Source organism: Canis lupus, chromosome 37 (assembly GCF_048164855.1).
Source record: "Canis lupus baileyi chromosome 37, mCanLup2.hap1, whole genome shotgun sequence".
NCBI lineage: Eukaryota > Metazoa > Chordata > Mammalia > Carnivora > Canidae > Canis > Canis lupus.
In genome coordinates this window covers 26,717,320-26,733,900 of record NC_132874.1, presented here as the reverse complement: position 1 = coordinate 26,733,900, position 16,581 = coordinate 26,717,320, and positions in this window count along the sequence as shown.

Below are 16,581 nucleotides of genomic sequence, written 5' to 3'. Positions count from 1 at the left end.
TAGAGAATCTAATCGAAACGAAAAGATTCAAATCGAAACGAATCGAATCGAAAAGAATCGAATCTAAAAGAAAAGATTCGAATCACAAAGAATCGAATCAAAAAGAATCGAATCGAAAAGAATCGAATCGAATGAAATCGATTGAAAAGATCGAATCAAAAAAATCAAAGAGGATCAAAATGAATCAAAACGAATCGAATCGAATCGAATTGAAAAGAATCGTATCGAATCAAATCTAAAAGAATCGAATCGAATCGAATCGAATCAAAAAGAATCGAATTGATTCGCATCGAAAAGAATTGAATCGAATCGTATCGAATCGAAAATAATCGAATCGAATCGAATGGAATTGAATCAAAAAGAATCGAATCGAATTGAATCGAAAAGAATCGAATAGATTCGATTTGAAACAAATCGAAAAAAATCAAAACGAATCGAATCACATCGAGTGGAAAAGAATTGAATCAAATCGAAAAGAATCGAATCGAATTGAATCGTAATGAAAAGAATCGAATCGAATCGAAAAGAATCGAATCGAATCGAATCGAAAAGAATTGAATCAAATGCAATCAAATCGAAAAGAATCGATTCGAAACGAATAGAAAAGAATCAAATCGAATTGATTGAATCGAAAAGAATCTAATTGAATCGCATCGAATCGAAAATAATTCGATCAAATTGAATAAAAATAATCGAATCAAATCGAATCGAGAATAATTGGGATTGAATTGAATCGATAATCGAATCGAATCAAATCAAGTCGAATCGAAAATAATCGAATCGAATCAAATCGATTCGAAAAAATCAAATCAGATTGCATTGAATCAAAAGTAATCGAATCGAATCGTATTGAATTGATTTGAAACGAAAAGCATCAATTCGAATCGAACGGAATCGAAAAGAATCAAATCGAATCAAATCAAAAACAATCGAATCCAAAGAATCGAATTGTAGAAAATCTAATCGAAACGAAAAGATTCAAATAGAAACGAATCGAATCTAAATGAAAAGAATCGAATCCAATCGAATCGAATCGAAAAGAATCGAATCGAAAAGAATTGAAACGAAAAGAATCGAATCGAATCAAATCGATTGAAAAGATCGAATCAAAAAATCAAAGAGAATCGAAATGAATCGAATCGAATCGATTCGAAAAGAATTATATCGAATCAAATCTAAAAGAATCGAATCGAATCGAATCAAAAAGAATCGAATAAAATTGATTCGCATCTAAAAGAATCGAATCGGATCGTATTGAATCGAAAAGAATCGAATCAAATCGAATGGAATTGAATCAAAAAGAATAGAATCGAATTGAATCGAAAAGAATCGAATAGATTCGATTTGAATCAAATCGAAAATAATCAAAACGAAACGAATCACATCGAGTGGAAAAGAATTGAATCAAATCGAAAAGAATCGAATCGAATTGAATCGTAATGAAAAGAATCGAATCGAATCGAAAAGAATTGAATCGAATGCAATCAAATCGAAAAGAACCGAATCGAATTGAAAAGAATCAAATCGAATTGATTGAATCGATAGGAATCGAATCGAATCAAATCGCATCGAATCGAAAGCAATTGAATTGAATAAAAAATATTAAAATCGAATCAAATCGAGAATAATTGGAATTGAATTGAATCGATCATCGAATCGAATCAAATCGAGTCGAATCGGTAATAATCTAATCGAATCAAATCGATCGAAAAGAATCGATTCAGATTGCATAGAATCAAAAGTAATCGAACTGAATCGTATTGAATTGATTGGAATCAAAAAGATCGAATCAAACCGAATTGAATCGAAAAGAATCAAATCGAATCAAATCAGAAAGAATCAAATCCAAAGAATCGAATTGTAGAGAATCTAATCGAAACGAAAAGATTCAAATCGAAACGAATCAAATCGAAAAGAATCGAATCGAAAAGAAAAGAATCGAATCGCAAAGAATCGAATCAAAAAGAATGGAATCGCAAAGAATCCAATCGAATGAAATCGATTGAAAAGATCGAATCAAAAAAATCAAAGAGAAACAAAATGAATCAAAACGAATCGAATCGAATCGAATTGAAAAGAATCGTATCGAATCAAATCTAAAAGAATCGAATCGAATCAAAAAGAATCGAATTGATTCGCATCGAAAAGAATTGAATCGAATCGTATCGAATCGAAAATAATCGAATCGAATCGAATGGAATTGAATCAAAAAGAATCGAATCGAATTGAATGGAAAAGAATCAATTCAAATCGAATGGAATTGAATCAAAAAGAATGGAATCGAATTGAATCGAAAAGAATCGAATAGACTCGTTTTGAATCAAATAGAAAATAATCAAAACGAATCGAATCACATCGAGTGGAAAAGAATTGAATCAAATCGAAAATAATCGAATGGAATTGAATCGTAATGAAAAGAATCGAATCGAATCGAAAAGAATTGAATCGAATGCAATCAAATCGAAAAGAACCGAATCAAATTGAAAAGAATCAAATCGAATTGATTGAATCGAAAGGAATCGAATCGAATCGAATCGCATCGAATCGAAAGCAATTGAATTGAATGAAAAATAATCAAATCGAATCGAATCAAGAATAATTGGAATTGAATTGAATCGATCATCGAATCGAATCAAATCGAGTCGAATCGGAAATAATCTAATCGAATCAAATCAATTCGAAAAGAATCGATTCAGACTGCAACAAATCAAAAGTAATCGAACTGAATCGTATTGAATTGATTGGAATCAAAACGAATAGAATCAAATCGAGTCGAATCGAAAAGAATCAAATCGAATCAAATCAAAAAGAATCGAATCCAAGAATCGAATTGTAGAGAATCTAATCGAAACGAAAAGATTCAAATCGAAACGAATCGAATCGAAAAGAATCGAATCTAAAAGAAAAGATTCGAATCACAAAGAATCGAATCAAAAAGAATGGAATCGCAAAGAATCAAATCGAATGAAATCGATTGAAAAGATCGAATCAAAAAAATCAAAGAGAATCAAAATGAATCAAAACGAATCGAATCGAATCGAATTGAAAAGAATAGTATCGAATCAAATCTAAAAGAATCGAATCGAATCAAAAAGAATCGAATTGATTCGCATCGAAAAGAATTGAATCGAATCGTATCGAATCGAAAATAATCGAATCGAATCGAATCGAATTGAATCGAAAAGAATCGAATAGATTCGATTTGAAACAAATCGAAAAAAATCAAAACGAATCGAATCACATCGAGTGGAAAAGAATCGAATCAAATCGAAAAGAATCGAATCGAATTGAATCGTAATGAAAAGAATCGAATCGAATCGAAACGAATCGAATCGAATCGAATCGAAAAGAATTGAATCAAATGCAATCAAATCGAAGGAATCGAATCGAATTGAATCGTAATGAAAAGAATCGAATCGAATCGAAAAGAATCGAATCGAATCGTAAAGAATTGAATCAAATGCAATCAAATCGAAAAGAATCGAATCGAATCGAATAGAAAAGAATCAAATCGAATTGATTGAATCGAAAAGAATCGAATTGAATCACATCGAATCGAAAATAATTCGATCAAATTGAATAAAAATAATCGAATCAAATCGAATCGAGAATAATTGGAATTGAATTGAATCGATAATCGAATCGAATCAAATCAAGTCGAATCGAAAATAATCGAACCGAATCAAATCGATTCGAAAAAATCAAATCAGATTGCATTGAATCAAAAGTAATCGAATCGAATCATATTGAATTGATTTGAATCGAAAAGAATCAAATCGAATCAAATCAAAAACAATCGAATCCAAAGAATCGAATTGTAGAAAATCTAATCGAAACGAAAAGATTCAAATCGAAACGAATCGAATCTAAACGAAAAGCATCAAATCGAATCGAATCGAATCGAATCGAAATGAAAAGAATCGAATCGAATCGAAAAGAATGGAATCGAAAAGAATCGAATCGAATGAAATTGATTGAAAAGATCAAATCAAAAATCAAGGAGAATCAAAATGAATCAAAACGAATTGAATCGAATCGAATTAAAAAGCATCGTATCGAATCAAGTCTAAAAGAATCGAATCGAATCGAATCAAAAAGAATCGAATTGATTCGCATCGAAAAGAATTGAATCGAATTGTATCGAATCGAAAATAATCGAATCGAATCGAATGGAATTGAATCAAAAAGAATGGAATCGAATTGAATCGAAAATAATCGAATAGATTCGATTTGAAACAAATTGAAAAAAATCAAAACGAATCCAATCACATCGAGTGGAAAAGAATCGAATGAAATCGAAAAAAATCGAATCGAATTGAATCGTAATGAAAAGAATCGAATCGAATCAATTCGAAAAGAATAGAATAGATTCGAATTGAAACAAATCGAAAAAAATCAAAACGAATCAAATCACTTCGAGTGGAAAAGAATCGAACCAAATAGAAAAGAATCGAATTGAATCGAACTGAATCGAAAAGAATCGAATAGATCAAATCAAAAAGAATCGAATTGATTCGAAATGAATCGATAGAATCGAGTCAAAGTGAAAAGAATTCAATCGAATCGAATTGAAAAGAATCAAATCGAATCGAAAAGAATCGAATCGAAACAAAAAGAATCGAATCAAAGAGAATCTAATCGAAATGAAAGGAATCAAATCGAATCGAAAAGAATCGAATCGAAACGAAAAGTGTCGAATCGATTCGAAAAGAATCGAGTCGAATTGAATCGCAATGAAAAGAATCGAATCGAATCGAAAATAACGAATCGAATCGAATCGAAAAGAATTGAATTGAATGCAATCAAATCGAATGAATCGAATCGAATTGAAAAGAATCAAATCGAATTGATTGAATCAAAAATAATCAAATCAAATCAAATCGTATCGAATCGAAAATGAATAGAATTGAATAAAAAATAATCGAATCGAATCGAGAATAATTGAAATTGAATTGAATCGATAATCGAATAGAATCAAATAGAGTCGAAAAAATTGAATTAAATTGCATCGAATCAAATTAATAGAATCGAATCGTATTGAATCGATTCGAATTGAAAAGATTCGAATCGAATCGAATCAGAAAGAATCAAATCGAAGAGAATCAAGAAGAATCAATTCCACAGAATCGAATTGTCGAGAATCTAATCGAAACGAATCAAATAGAAAAGAATCAAATCGAAACGAAAAGAATTGAATTGAAAAGAATCGAATCGAGTCAAATCGATTGAAATGATCGAATCAAAAAATCAAAGAGAATCGAAATGAATCAAAACGAATCGAATCGAATCGAATTGAAAAGAATCGTATCGAATCAAATCTAAAAGAAACGAATCGAATCGAATCGAAAAGAACCGAATGGAATCGAGTCGAATCGAATCGAATTGAATCAAAAAGAATCAATTGAATCAAATTGAATAGAAAAGAATCGAATAGATTCGAATCGAAACGAATCGAAAAAATCGAAACGAATCGAACATATCGAATCGAAAAGAATCGAATAGAACTGAATCGAAAAGAATCGAATCGGACAAAACCGAAAAGAATCGAATCGAAAGGAATCGTATCGAATAAAATAGAATTGAATCAAAAATAATCGAATTGATTCCAATCGACTTGAGTCGAAAGAATCGAATCGAACAGTATCGAATCTAATTGAAATGAATCAAATCAAATAAAATAGAAAAGAATCAAATAGAAACGAAAAGAATCGAATCGAATTGAATTGAAAAGAATCGAACTGAATCGAATCGAAAAGCAATGAATCGAAAAGAACCGAATCGAAACGGAAAGAATCGAATCGAATGGAAAAGATGAAATTGAAAAGAATGGAATTGAATCGAATCCAATCGAAAAAATTGAATCGTATCGAATCGAAAAGAATCAAATCGAATTGAAACAAAAAGAATAGAATTGTATTGAAAAGAATAGAATTGAATTGAAAAGAATCGAATCGAATCGAAAAGAATTCAATTGAATGCAATTAAATCGAAAAGAATTGAATCGAATAGAAAAGAATCAAATCGAATTGATTGAATCCAAAAGAATCGCATCGAATCGAAAATAATTAAATCGAATTGAATAAAAAATAATCAAATCAAATCGAATCGAATCAAGAATAATTGGAATTGAATTGAATCGATAACGAATCGTATCAAATCAAGTCGAATCGAAAATAAGCAAATTGAAACAAATCGATTCGAAAAAAATCGAATCAGATTGCATCGAATGAAAAGTAATCGAATCGAATCGTATTGAATTGATTTGAATCGAAAAGAATTGAATTGAATCGAACTGAATCGAAAAGAATCAAATCCAATCAAATCAAAGAGATTCGAATCCAATGAATTGAATTGTAGAGAATCTAATCGAAACGAAAAGATTCAAATCGAAACGAATCGAATCGAAAAGATTCAAATCTAAAAGAAAAGAATCGAATGAAATCGAAAAGAATCGAATCAAAAAGAATGGAATCGAAAAGAATCGAATCGAATGAAATCGATTGAAAAGATCGAATAAAAAAATCAAAGAGAATCGAAATGAATCAAAACGAATCGAATCGAATCGAATTAAAAAGAATCGTATCGAATCAAATCTAAAAGAATCGAATCGAATCAAAAAGAATCGAATTGATTCGCATCGAAAAGAATTGAATCGAATCGTATCGAATCGAAAATAATCAAATCGAATGTAATTGAATCAAAAAGAATCGAATCGAATTGAATCGAAAAGAATCGAATAGATTCTATTTGAAACAAATCGAAAAAAATCAAAACAAATCGAATCACATCCAGTGGAAAAGAATCGAATCAAATCGAAAAGAATCGAATCGAATTGAATCGTAATGAAAAGAATCGAATCGAATCGAATTGAAAAGAATCGAATCGAATCGAATCAAAAAGAATTGAATCAAATGCAATCAAATCGAAAAGAATCGAATAGAATCGAATAGAAAAGAATCAAATCGAATTCATTGAATCGAAAAGAATCGAATCGAATCAAATCTCATCGAATCGAAAAGAATTCGATCGAATTGAATAAAAATAATCGAATCAATCGAATCCAATCGAGAATAATTAGAATTGAATTGAATCGATAATAGAATCGAATCAAATCAAGTCGAATCGAAAATAATCGAATCGAATCAAATCGATTCAAAAAAATCAATCAGATTGCATTGAATCAAAAGTAATCGAATCGAATCGTATTGAATTGATTTCAATCGAAAAGAATCAATTCGAATCGAATTGAATCGAAAAGAATCAAATCAATCAAATAAAAAAGAATCAAATCCAAAGAATCGAATTGTAGAAAATCTAATCGAAATGAAAATATTCAAATCGAAACGAATTGAATTGAAAAGAATCGAATCTAAACGAATAGAATGGAATCGGAAAGAATCAAATCGAAATGAAAGGAATCGAATCGAATAGAATTGAATCGAAAAGAATCGAATCAAATCAAATCGATTGAAAAGATCGAATCAAAAAAATCAAAGAGATCGAAACGAATCAAAACGAATCGAATCGAATCGAATAGAAAAGAATCGTATTGAATCAAATTAAAAGAATCGAATCGAATCGAATAAAAAAGATCAAAAAGATTCGAATCCAAAATATCGAATAGTAGAGAATCTAAACGAAATGAAAAGATTCAAATCAAATCGAATCGAAATGAATCAAATCTAAACGAAAAGAATCGAATTGAAAGAATCTAATCGAATCGAAAAGAATCCAATCAAATCAAATCGATTGAAAGGATTGAATCAAAAAAATATAAGAGAATCGAAACGAATCAAAACGACTCGAATCAAATTGAAAAGTTCGTATCGAATCAAATCTAAAAGAATCAAATCGAATCGAATCAAAAAGAATCGAATCAAATCGAATAAAAAAAATTGAATCAAATGCAATCAAATCGAAAAGAATCGATCAAATAGAAATGAATCAAATCGAATTGATTGAATCGAAAAGAATCGAATCGAATCGAATCGCATCAAATCGAAAATAATTCAATCGAATTGAAAAAAATATAATCGAATCAAATCGAATCGAATCGTGAATAATTGGAATTGAATTGAATAGATCATCGAATCGAAGCAAATAGAGTCGAATCGAAAATAATCGAATCGAATCAAATCAATTCGAAAAAATCGAATGAAATTGCATCAAATCAAAAGTAATCGAATCGAATCATATTGATTGATTTGAATCGAAAAAAATCAAATCAAATCGAAAAGAATCGAATCCAAAGAATCGAATTGTAGATAATCAAAACGAAAGGAAAAGATTCAAATCGAAACGAATTGAATTGAAAAGAATCAAATCTAAACGAATAGAATGGAATCGGTAAGAATCAAATCGAATTGAAAGGAATCGAATCGAATAGAATTGAATCGAAAAGAATCGAATCGAATCAAATCGATTGAAATGATCGAATCAAAAAAAATCAAAGAGAATCGAAACGAATCAAAACGAATCGAATTGAATCGAATAGAAAAGAATCGTATTGAATCAAATCTAAAAGAATCGAATAGAATCAAATAAAAAAGAATCAAATCGAATTGATTCGCATTGAAAAGAATCGAATCGAATCATATCGAATCGAAAAGAATCGAATCGAATCGAATTGAATCAAAAAGAATCGAATCGAAGAGAATCTAATCGAAATGAAAAGAATCAAATCGAATTGAGAAGAATCGATTCGAAACGAAAAGTGTCGAATCGAATCGAAAAGAATCGAATCGAATTGAATCGTAATGAAACGAATCGAATCGAATCAAAAAGATCGAATCGAATCGAATCTAAAAGAATTGAATCGAATGCAATCAAATCGAAAGAATCGAATCGAATTGAAAAGAATCAAATCGAATTGATTGAATCAAAAATAATCGAATCAAATAAAATCGCATCGAATCGAAAATAATTGAATTGAATTGAATAAAAATAATCGAATCAAAACGAATCGAATCGAGAATAATTGAAATTGAATTGAATCGATAATCGAATCGAATCAAATCAAGTCGAATCGAAAATAATCGAATCGAATAAAATCAATCGAAAAAAATTGAATCAAATTGCATCGAATCAAAAGTAATAGAATCAAATCGTATTGAATCGATTCGAATTGAAAAGAATCGAATCGAATCGAAAAGAATCAAATCTAATTGAATCAAAAAGAATCGAATCCACAGAATCGAATTGTCGAGAATCTAATCGAAACGAAAAGTTTCGAATCGAATCGAATCGAAAAGAATCGAATCTAAACGAAAAGAATCGAATCGAATAGATATGAATCAAATTGAATCGAAAAGAATCGAATAGAAAAGAATCAAATCGAATCGAAAAGAATTGAATTGAAAAGAATCGAATCGAGTAAAATCGACTGAAATGATCGAATCAAAAAATCAAAGAGAATCGAAACGAATCAAAACAAATCGAATCGAATCGAATTGAAATGAATCGTATCGAATCAAATCTAAAAGAAACGAATCGATTCGAATCGAAAGAACCGAATGGAATCGAATCGAATCGAATCGAATCGAATTGAATAAAAATGAATCAATTGAATCAAATTGAATAGAAAAGAATCGAATAGATTCGAATCGAAACGAATCGAAAAAATCGAAACGAATCAAATCATATCGATCGAACAGAATCGAATCGGACAGAACCGAAAAAATCGAATCAAAAGGAATCGTATCGAATAGAATCGAATTGAATCAAAAATAATCGAATCGATTCCAATCGACTTGAGTCGAAAAGAATCGAATTGAACAGTATCGAATCTAATTGAAATGAATCAAATAAAATAAAATAGAAAAGAATCAAATCGAAATGAAAAGAATAGAATCGAATTGAATTGAAAAGAATAGAATTGAATCGAATCGAAAAGCAATGAATCGAAAAGAACCGAATCGAAACGGAAAGAATTGAATCGAATCGAAAAGATGAAATTGAAAAGAATGGAATTGAATCGAATCCATTCAAAAAAATCAAATCGTATCCAATCGAAAAGAATCAAATCGAATTGAATCAAAAAGAATAGAATTGTATTGAAAAGAATAGAATTGTATTGAAAATAATTGAATCGAATCGAATCGAAAAGAATTGAATTGAATGAAATCAAATCGAAAAGAATTGAATCGAATAGAAAAGAATCAAATCGAATTGATTGAATCGAAAAGAATCGAATTGAATCGCATCGAATCGAAAATAATTCAATCGAATTGAATAAAAAATAATCAAATCAAATCGAATCAAGAATAATTGGAATTGAATTGAATCGATCATCGAATTGAATCAAATCAAGTCGAATCGAAAATAAACGAATTGAATCAAATCGATTTGAAAAAAATCGAATCAGATTGCATCGAATCAAAAGTAATCGAATCGAATCGTATTGAATTGATTTGAATTGAAAAGAATTGAATCGAATCGAATTGAATCGAAAAGAATCAAATCGAATCAAATCAAAAAGAATCGTTCCAAAGAATCGAATTGTAGAGAATCCAATCGAAACAAAAAGATTCAAATCAAAACAAATCGATTCGAAAAAAATCGAATCTATAAGAAAAGAATCGAATCGAATCGAAAAGAATCGAATCAAAAACAATTGAATCGAAAAGAATCAAATCGCATGAAATCGATTGAAAAGATCGAATCAAAAAATCAAAGAGAATCGAAATGAATCAAAACGAATCGAATCAAATCGAATTGAAAAGAATCGTATCGAATCAAATCTAAAAGAATCGAATCGAATCGAATCAAAAAGAATCGAATTGATACGCATCGAAAAGAATGGAATCGAATCGTATCGAATCTAAAAGAATCGAATCGAATCGAATTGAATCAAAAAGAATCGAATCGAATTGAATCGAAAAGAATCGAATAGATTCGTTTGAAACAAATCGAAAAAAATCAAAACGAATCAAATCACATCGAGTGGAAAAGAATCGAATCAAATCGAAAAGAATCGAATCCAATTGAATCGTAATGAAAAGAATCGAATCGAATCGAAACGAATCGAATCGAATCGAAAAGAATTGAATCAAATGCAATCAAATCAAAAAGAATCGAATCGAATAAAAAAGAATCAAATCGAATTGATTGAATCAAAAAGAATCGAATCGAATTGAATCACATCGAATCGAAAATAATTCGATCGAATTGAATAAAATTAATTGAATCAAATCGAATCGAATCGAGAATAATTGGAATTGAATTGAATCGATAATCGAATCGAATCAAATCAAGTCGAATAGAAAATAATCGAATCGAATCAAATCGATTCGAAAAAAATCAAATCAGATTGCATTGAATCAAAAGTAATCGAATCGAATCGTATTGAATTGATTGGAATCGAAAAGAATCAATTCGAATCGAATTGAATCGAAAAGAATCAAATCGAATCAAATAAAAAAGAATCGCTGAGTGAAGTCACTCGGAGAAGGACAAACATTATATGCTCTCATTCATTTGGGGAATATAAATAGTAGTAAAAGGGAATATAAGGGAAGAGAGAAGAAATGTGTGGGAAATATCAGAAAGGGAGACATAACGTAAAGACTGCTAACTCTGGGAAACGAACTAGGGGTGGTAGAAGGGGAGGAGGGCGGGGGTGGGAATGAATGGGTGACGGGCACTGGGGGTTATCCTGTATGTTAGTAAATTGAACACCGATAAAACATGAATTAAAAAAAAATAAAAAAGAATCGAATCCAAAGAATCGCATTGTAGAAAATCTAATCGAAACGAATAGATTTAAATCGAAACGAATTGAATCTAAATGAAAAGAATCGAATCTAATCGAATTGAATCGAAAAGAATCGAATCGAAAAGAATTGAATCAAAAAGAATCGAATCGAATCAAATCGATTGAAAAGATCGAATCAAAAATCAAAGATAATCGAAATGAATCGAATCGAATTGAATAGAAAAGAATCATATCGAATCAAATCTAAAAGAATCGAATCGAATCGAATCAAAAAGAATCGAATAAAATTGATTCTCATCGAAAAGGATCAAATCGAATCGTATTGAATCGAAAAGAATCAAATCAAATCGAATGGAATTGAATCAAAAAGAATCGAATCGAATTGAATCGAAAAGAATCGAATAGATCCGATTAAATCAAATCGAAAATAATCAAAACGAATCGAATCACATCGAGTGGGAAAGAATTGAATCAAATCGAAAAGAATCGAATCGAATTGAATCGTAATGAAATGAATCGAATCGAAAAGAATTGAATCGAATGCAATCAAATCAAAAAGAACCGAATCGAATTGATAAGAATCTAATCGAATTGATTGAATCGAAAAGAATCGAATCGAATTGAATCGCATCGAATCGAAAGCAATTGAATTGAATAAAAAATAATGAAAGCGAATCGAATCGAGAATTGGAATTGAATTTAATCGATCATCGAATCGAATCAAATCGAGTCGAATCGTAAATAATCTAATCGAATCAAATCGAATTGAAAAGAATCGAATCAGATTGCATGGAATCAAAAGTAATCAAATAGAATCGTATTGAATTGATTTGAATCAAAAAGAATCGAATCAAATCGAATTGAACCGAAAAGAATCAAATCGAATCAAATCAAAAAGAATCGAATCCAAAGAATCGAATTGTAGAGAATCTAATCGAAACGAAAAGATTCAAATCGAAACGAATCGAATCGAAAAGAATCGAATCGAAAAGAAAAGAATCGAATCGCAAAGAATCGAATCAAAAAGAATGGAATCGAAAAGAATCGAATCGAATGAAATCGATTGAAAAGGTGAATCAAAAAATCAAAGAGAATCAAAATGAATCAAAACGAATCGAATCGAATCGAATTGAAAAGAATCGTATCGAATCAAATCTAAAAGAATCGAATCGAATCGAATCAAAAAGAATCGAATTGATTCGCATCGAAAAGAATTGAATCGAATCGTATCGAATCGAAAATAATCGAATCGAATCGAATGGAACTGAATCAAAAAGAATCGAATCGAATTGAATCGAAAAGAATCGAATAGATTCGATTTGAAACAAATCGAAAAAAATCAAAACGAATCGAATCACATCGAGTGGAAAAGAATCGAATCAAATCGAAAAGAATCGAATCGAATTGAATCGTAATGAAAAGAATCGAATCGAATCGAAAAGAATCGAATCGAATCGAAAAGAATTGAATCAAATGCAATCAAATCGAAAAGAATCAAATGAATAAAAAAGAATCAAATCGAATTGATTGAATCGAATCGTATCATATCGAAAGCATCAAATCGAATCGAAAAGAATCAAATCAAATCGAATCGAAAGAATTGAATCAAATCAAAAAGAATCCAATCGAATCAAAAAGAATCAAACTGAATGGAATCAAATCAAAAAGAATCTAATCCAATCGAAAAGATTTGAATCAAATTTAATGGAATCGAAAAGAATCGAATTGAATCGAAAAGAATCGAAATGAAACAAACAGATCAACTGGAAAAGAATCAAATCGAATTGAAAAGAATCGAAGGGAATCGAAATGAATCGAATCAAAAAGAATCGAATTGAAATGAAAAGAATCTAATCGAATAGAAGACTTTAATCGAATTAAAAACATCGAATCGAATCGAATCGAAAAGTATCGAATTAAAAAGACTCGAATTGAAACGAATCGGTTTGAAACGAAACGAATCGACTCGAATCGAATCGAATTGAAAGAATCGAAATGAATAGAAAAAAATCGAACAGAAAAGAAGCGAACCGAAAAGAAAAGAATCAAATTGAATCAGTCGAATAAATTCTAATCGAATCGAATCAAAAAGAATGAAATCGAGTCGAATCGAATCGAAAAGAATCGAATCGAATCGAAAAGAATCGAATTCTATCTAATGAAAAAGAATCGAATCATATCGAATCGAATCGAAAAGAATCCAATTGTATCATCGAATGGAAAATAATCGAATTGAATAGAATCGAAAAGAATCGAATCGAATCAAATCGAAAACAATCAAATTGAATTGATCGAAAAGAATCGAATTGAATCAATCGAATCGAAATGAAAAGAATCTAATCGATTCAAATAGAAAAGAATCGAATCGAAAGAATCAAATTGACACGAAAAGAATCGAATCGAATCAAAAAGAATCGAATTGATTCGAAAACATTCGAATCGAAAAGAATCGAATCGAAATGAATCGAATCAAAATGAAAAGAATCTACTCGATTCGAATCCAAAAGAATCGAATCCAAAAGAATCTAATCGAATCCAAAAGAATCGAATTGAATTGAATCAAAAAGAATCGAATAGAATCTAATCGAATCAAAAAGAATCGAATAGGGGATCCCTGGGTGGCGCAGCGGTTTGGCGCCTGCCTTTGGACCAGGGCGTGATCCTGGAGACCCGGGATCGAATTCCACATCGGGCTCCTCGTGCATGGAGCCTGCTTCTCCCTCTGCCTCTGTCTCTGCCTCTCTCTCTCTGTGACTATCATAAATAAATAAAAAAAACAGAATCGAATAGATTCGAATAAAAAAGAATCGAATTGAGGGAACCCTGGGTGGTGCAGCGGTTTGGCGCCTGCCTTTGGCCCAGGGCGCAATCCTGGAGACCCGGGATCGAATCCCATATCGGGCTCCGGTGCATGGAGCCTGCTTCTCCCTCTGCCTGTGTCTCTGCTTCTCTCTCTCTCTGTGTGACTATCATAAAAAAAGAATCGAATCGAATCAAAAGAATCGATTCGAAACGAATCGAATGGAAAAGAATCGAATCGAATCGAACCAAAAAGAATCGAATTGAATTGAATCAAAAAGAATCGAAAAGACTCCAATCGAACTGAATCGAATTGAAAAGAATCGAAACGAATTGAAAAGAATCGAATCTTATCGAATCGAAAAGAATAGAATCTAATGGAATCGAAAAGAATCGAATCGAAGAGAATCGAAAAGAATCGAATCGAAGAGAATCGAAAAGAAACGAATTGAATTGAGTTTAAAAGAATTGAATCGAAAAGAATCGAATCAAATAGAATCCAAAGGTATCAAAAGGATCAAATCGAAAAGAATCGAATAGAATCAAATCGAAAAGAATCGAATCAAATCGAAAAAATCGAATCGAATCGAATCGAAATATATCGAATCGAATAGAATAGAATGAATTGAATCGAAAAGAATCGAAAAGAATCCAAAAAAACGAATAAAATCGAATCAAAAAGAAAAGAGGCTAATCTATTCTAATCGAATCGAATCGAAAAGAATCGAATCGAATCGTATCATATCGAAAGTATCAAATCGAATCGAAAAGAATCAAATCAAATCGAATCGAAAGAATTGAATCAAATCAAAAAGAATCCAATCGAATCAAAAAGAATCAAACTGAATGGAATCAAATCAAAAAGAATCTAATTGAGTCGAAAAGAATCGAATCAAATTTAATGGAATCGAAAAGAATCGAATTGAATCGAAAAGAATCGAAATGAAACAAATCAGATCAAATGGAAAAGAATCAAATCGAATTGAAAAGAATCAAATGGAATCGAAATGAATCGAATCAAAAAGAATCGAATTGAAATGAAAAGAATGTAATCGAATAGAAGACTTGAATCGAATTAAAAACATCGAATCGAATCGAATCGAAAAGTATCGAATTGAAAAGACTGGAATTGAAACGAATCGGTTTGAAACGAAAAGAATCGACTCGAATCGAATCGAATTGAAAGAATCGAAATGAATAGAAAAAATCGAACAGAAAAGAATCGAACCGAAAAGAAAAGAATCAAATTGAATCAGTCGATTAAATTCTAATCGAATCGAATCAAAAAGAATGAAATCGAGTCGAATCGAATCGAAAAGAATCGAATCTAAACGAAAAGAATCTAATTGTATCTAATCAAAAAGAATCGAATCGTATCGATTCGAATTGAAAAGAATCCAATTGTATCATCGAATGGAAAATGATCGAATTGAATAGATTAGAAAAGAATCAAATCGAGTCAAATCGAAAATAATCAAATTGAATTGATCGAAAAGAATCGAATTGAATCAAATCGAATCGAAATGAAAAGAATCGAATAGATTCAAATAGAAAAGAATCGAATCGAAAAGAATCAAATCGACACGAAAAGAATCGAATCGAATCAAAAAGAATCGAATTGAGTCGAAAACATTCGAATCGAAAAGAATCGAATCGAAATGAAAAGAATTGAAATGAAAAGAATCTACTCGATTCGAATCAAAAAGAATCGAATCGAATCCAAAAGAATCGAATCCAAAAGAATCGAATCCAAAAGAATCGAATCGAATCAAAAAGAAATGAATTGAATTGAATCAAAAAGAATCGAATCGAATTGAATCGTAAAGGAACTAATCGAATCAAATCGAAAAAAATAGAATAGAATCAAATCGAATCAAAAAGAATCGAGTAGATTCGAATAAAAAAGAATCGAATTGAGGGATCCCTGGGTGGTGTAGCGGTTCAGCGCCTGCCTTTGACCCAGGGCGCGATCCTGGAGACCCGGGATCGAATCCCACATCGGGCTCCCGGTGCATGGAGCCTGCTTCTCCCTCTGCCTGTGTCTCTGCCTCTCTCTCTCTCTCTCTCTC